General features: G+C 42.8%; 1 protein-coding gene across 1 annotated transcript in view; it reads left to right on the top strand.

Moving 5' to 3' along the window:
* Positions 1–6,000, top strand: part of ABCA3 (ATP binding cassette subfamily A member 3) — a gene marked incomplete in the record, with an annotated part of 1,818,321 nt that overhangs the window by 1,127,203 nt on the left and 685,118 nt on the right.

Genomic DNA, 6,000 nt, shown 5'->3' with positions numbered 1-6,000 from the left:
GTGTGTATGATAATGAACCTGCTGATCTGTGTAGAGCTGTAGCTTTGTGTTACTTAATTGTTATTGAGTACAGTTAGTGAGAAAAGGTTTTGCTTGGACAAAAATACAGAGGAGGAGCAGATGTAAGAATGAATGCTGACTTTGTGATCAGTTAATTACTACTTAGTGTGAGGTCTTTGGCTTCTTGCACAAATGATACTGTTAATGAAAAATGCATGCACTCTGTGCTTGTGATATAATTCTACAGTTATGCTGGTAGTGGATATAAGATTGTACATGTGAGAAGATGCCTTCTGTGTGGAGTCTGCATGTCCTCCCCACGGTCGAGTGACATTTAAAGACATGCAGGTAGGTGTGTGCGTGAATGGTCGTGCCTTCCTTGAAGGTTGGGTGTCGGGCTAGCAACTCGGCACCATAAAAATCCACTACCAATCATGAGCGGACTGGAGTTCCGCTGTGTGTGACCCCTAACCGGGAAAAGCTGGAAGACATTACTTTTTACATGTGAGAAGATGCCCTACTATTGTATGTATCACATGTAGGTTTGTGTGTGTGCTGATACAAGGGGGTGTAGTTTGCATTTTGAAGGATGGGGTGAATTGCTAATTTCTGTATGAAAAATATGGATATTTATTGTACATTGGCTCTACTGCTGTTCGAATACTGTACATTGTTTTTATCGCATCTTTCTATGTATTTTTGTTGATCTGCTCCCTCTTCTTTACTCTTCTAACAGTGATGCTTCTTGTCTTAATTGCTTTATAGTTCTCTCTACTATTTGATACTTCCATGATGACATTTTATTTCACTTCCTTTCCCTTATTGATCTGTATTTTTGTGGCAACACTTTATCTGTTAATTTTGTTGTACAACAGTATATCTTGTGTACTTATGTTTTATCGCATGAATTTCTGTTAATAGTCTTGATTACTGTGTTCATTTCTTTCATTGGACTTCTAACATTTTGAGTCTGATTTTCTACAATCTGTTTCTTTCACCAATCTTTACATGTCTATCCATCTCTATTAAGTCAAGCAACTCTTCCTTAGATTCTTTTCTTCTAAACTGAGGACACATTATTTATTCTCCTTTTCCTGCGGACATTCTACAGAAAGTTCCAGAGCATCTTCCTGTGACATATTCTCCATCTACATCCTGCATCACTCTTTATTTCATATCTGAACTCACAGGCCTACAACTCCACAACAATAACTCTGTCAGAGCTGCCACAGTTTCCTGTTCCTTCCCTTGCTGTGCAACTCCAGCTGATTTTTTTGTAGTGGTTTCCTACTGAAGGCATCAGAGTATCTTCATGTGGCAACTGTGGTCATATGCTTCCTGTTCCACCCTGTTTCTCTTTAATTTGTGGACTTGCTGTTCTATGATGCTGTGGCATTATCAGAGTTGAATTTTCTGCACTACATCTTTCACTTTGCAGGCAATATATAACTTCAGTTTTTCTTTAACGTCTCCATTACTAATCTCTTTTTTGTTTTCCCCCTTTAATTTCTTTTTTGTATTGTAAAATTTTCCATGTCTGGATGCCTTTGCCTATATTTCTCTTCAGATATCTGCTTTTTTTTTTAATTGATTAGTTTGGCTTTCTCCTTTGCATGAATATTACACCATATCAAAGCTTTCTTTCCCATGTCCATATTTCTTTTTTATGCATCTCAAAAATCTCTAGGTTTTGTTCTTTATATTTTTGCACATCCTCAGTTGATTCTTTTTCCCAACAGCCCATGGTTTCTTGGTCTATATAATGTTTTTCATGAGTCGGTGTATTGATGAACACAAATTTATATCTGAAGCTTTTGACAGTCTTGTGCAAATATTTTTCTTTCCTCTAATTTCTCTCCTAATCTTTTCGTATATTTTCTGTCAGAAAAAAATATTCTGGGCTTCTTGCATAATAGTAACAGTAAATAATTTCTTTCTTATCCTCAGTAGCCCACACTATCATCATTTTGGCTCTTTTTTTGGCCTGTCAGTTTTTGTGTTTGTTGTGGACTGCTACTTCCTTCTACAACAGGGGGGCCATCCTCTCCTTGAGCCTGGCCTAACCACATTGTAGGAATGTTTCCTGCACTTGAGGATTTTATACTGTCATTTTTTCCAGTCTTGGCACCAGTGTTCTTAACCAGGATTGGGTATTTTTCTTTATAGGTTCATAGGTAGGTACTAGGTTATCGGCCCAAGGGCCTAAGTAAGCCTAGCCAGCAAGGTTCCCTGGCTTACGCCACCCAAGAAAGTTATTTTCCTGTGCCCCTGTCGAGCAGAGCCACAGGAGTGATCCCCAGGGTGTATTTCCTATTTCCCATCCATTCATCAAGATTTTTCTTGAAGAGTGCTAATGAGGAACTTTGCTTGACATAGATGGGTAGCTTGTTCCAGAGTGTGTGAAGCCTCTGGGACAGGAATCTATCCCTCCAGCATGTCCTGTTTATTGTGGCGACAAGATTTAGGTCCCTAGAGCATGTAGCTCTAAGGGATTGGGATTTCTTTGTGTAGCATGTCCAACAGCTCTGGGTTTGACATAGCTGTATATGTTAGGCAGAGATTACATCGGAGTAGGCGATATACTATGGAGTAAAGCTGGAGTTTTTTGAGACGGTCAGTGTAGGGCATCTGTTTGAAGCCAGTAATCTTCTTTGTGAGGTACTTCTGTGGCCTTTTCAGCTGCTGCAGATGTCTTGTGAGCTACATTCCAAAAGGGGCGTTGTACTCTATAGTGGGTTTAATGAGTGTCTAGTAGAGGTGAACAATTACCTCTTTTTTTCCTGGATGAGAATCCTTTTGTGATGAGGTGTGCCACATAGAAAGATTTCCTGACTACTGTGGCGATGTGATTATCAAGGGAGAGACTACTGTCCACCTGGGTCCCAATGTCTCTTATTACACATTCGGCATAAAGTAGACTGCCACCAATGTGGTAGTTCATGGGTACAGAGTTTTTACCAAAGGGGATGACAATGCACTTTCAGGCATTGAGCTTGAGGCCATGGCTCTGACACTAGGCATCTTTCTCAATGATGCCCTTCTGCAGGATGTCCACATTTAGGGACTTGACTATGTCTCCTAGTTTGCAGTCATCTGCAGACTTCATTAGCCAAAGGCCTTCTGTGTTAGCCTGTACTTCAGAGGAGTAGATACCAAACAGGAGAGGTCCCAGGACTGAACCCTGTGGTACTCCACTTGTCACTGGTTTGAAGTCAGATTTGGAGTCTGCAACTTTTACAGTATGGGTTCTGTCAGTGAGCCAGTTGGCAACCCGTCTTGTGACTTAGAGATTTATACCTAGTTTAGAGAGTTTAGCTATAATTCCAGAATGGGGGGGGTGGTGTCGAAAGACTTGGCGAGGGGAAGGTAGGCTGTGTGAACCACCTTACCCTCGTCTACAGCTTTGGTGACTGCCTCAAAATAGTCAATCAGGCTCAGGAGGCATGATCTATCTTTCACAAACCCGAATTGAGTGGGGTCCAGAGTTTGGAGGTTACCAATTTCTTTGTTTATGAGTTCCATGATGATGCGTTCCATGGCCTTACAGACCAGGCTCATCAGGCTAATAGGGCAATAGTTCCTGTTATCACTGGTGGCTCCCCCTTTGTTAAAGGACAAAACCACCACCGTAACCGGTACAAGCATGCAAAATCTGAAGATAATGCTACAAGTCTAAACCTCAAAATGCACTCTCTCGAGGCAGTCGTAAAAATGGAGAACATCAATATCTGTGCAGTTGAGACCTGGTTCAAGGCTCCAGAGAGCACCCCTGCAATACCAGGCTATAACTCTTACCACACTTTTCGGCCACCAAACCAGGATCGAAACACTAAAGTTGGAGGAGTGTCCATATTCACCAAGGATATTCCCAACACCAGGCTAGTTGTCCAATACAATGCACCTGAAATTCTCCAGGTGCAACTAATACTAGGTAAGACTTCAATCCAAATTGTAGCTTGGTACAGATCCCCCACCATGCCCCAATATTCTCACTACACATTTCTAAACATACTGGAAAATATTAAGATTCAACCAAGCACCATAATACTGGGTGATTTTAAACTACCCTGCCATTAACTGGGAAAACTATTTGTGTACCAGCACCATTGCCCAACGGTTCTTGGAATTCATAGATTTCAACGCCCTGGATCAACTAATCCTTAGTCCCACCAGCGGCTCCAATATCCTAGACCTGGTCATTACCAGCATGGGAAATCGATGCTCCACACCTATGGTCACCCCCTCGTTGGTCAGGTCTGACCCTAAGCTAATCAACCTTAACATGCACATCCCACCCCCACCTCCCAGTAAGGAAACGTCCTTAAAAAACTTCTTCAAAGCCAACTTCATGCTACTCAAGTCAGAAGTGACAAACTTCATGACACCCATGCAGACGGGAACTGAAAGTTCGTCTGCTGAATCCTACACTAAGGCACTGTACGAGCACATCCACTCGTGCATGAATTGTGCCATTCCCAATAGAACCAAGATGCTCTCCTCCAAAAAAAGGAAGGCAATTTGGTGGTCCCTTGCCATAAACAAACTTTACAACAAAAGGAAGAAACTGTTGCAGAAGAGAGGAAAATCCCAGGATGCAAAAAGCTCCCTTACCAGCCTCAGTAAGAAGCTGGGATCCTTCATAAAATCGTCCAAGCTTGTTACGAAAATAAAATTGCCAAAAATTCAAAAGACAGCCACAAGGCATTCTATAGCTATGTCAAGAATCTAAATGGCAATGCTCAGATCTGCTCTGAGCTACAACAGAATGGCATTAAATATACTGATCCCAAGAATATTGCCAATATCCTGGCAGATCGATTCAGTGCAAACTTCACCCCCCCCCTCACCCCCTAAAGGGACATCTCAGTACCGAAAGATTGCCAAATTTCAGTGTTAACGGCCACACAGGTAAAAAAACGCACTTTCCAAAGCTAAGAATACAGCATCTGTGGGACCAGACGACATCCAAGGCTGTGTACTACATGAACTACAAAATGAACTGGCACCTCACCTAAGTGTCATGTTTGATCATAGCCTCACCTCAGGCTTCATGCCCACTGAGTGGCGCACAGCTACAGTTATCCCACTCCACAAGGGGGATCCACCTTGGATCCTGGGAACTACTGCCCCATCAGTCTGACGAGCCCAATCTGCAAGGCCATGGAACATTTTATTATGGAACTTCTAAACAAAGACATTGGCAACCTTCCAAACACTGGACCCCATGCAGTTTGGGTTCATGAAGGGCAGATCTTGTCTCCTGAACCTGATTGACTTCTTCAAATCAGTCTCCAAAGCCATGGACAAGGGTAAGGTGGTCCACACAGCCTATCTGGACCTCGCCAAGGCCTTCAACACCATCCGCCACTCTGGAATCATAGATAAACTTACTAAGCTGGGCATTAATCCCTACGTCACTCGATGGATTGCCAACTGGCTTACTGACAGAATCCACACTGTAAAAGTAGCCGACTCCAAATCCAGCTCCAGACAAGTGGAGTACCTCAGGGTTCAGTCCAGGGACCGCTCTTGCTTGGCATCTACTTCTCTGAAGTACAGGCCAACACTAAGGGACTCTGGCTAACAAAGTTCGCAGATGACTGCAAACTGGGAGCCATTATTGAATCCCCAAATGATCTGGATATTCTACAAAAGGACCTTACAGAAACAGATGCTTGGTGCCAGAGCCATGGGCTCAATCTCCGTGCCAAGAAATGTATAGTTATCCTCTTTGGGAAAAAACATGTACCCGTGAATTACCACATAGATGGCAGTACACTAACCACTGAAAGTGTGATAAGGGACTTGGGGACACAGGTGGACAGTGGTCTCACCTTCAATAACCACATCGCTACAACAGTCAGGAAATCCTCCTATGTGGCACACCTCATCACTAAGGGCTTTTCATCCAGAAAAAAGGAGGTCATTGTCCCACTGTACTCATCCCTCATTAGACCCATTATAGAATACAATGCCTCTCAAGACATCTGTAACAACTGG

The sequence above is a fragment of the Protopterus annectens genome, chromosome 12.part0, assembly GCF_019279795.1.
Source record: "Protopterus annectens isolate FY-2018-M chromosome 12.part0, PAN1.0, whole genome shotgun sequence".
NCBI classification, from domain to species: domain Eukaryota; kingdom Metazoa; phylum Chordata; order Ceratodontiformes; family Protopteridae; genus Protopterus; species Protopterus annectens.
Note: the sequence above shows the minus strand (reverse complement) of the source record. Positions and strands in the feature narration are given on the sequence as shown.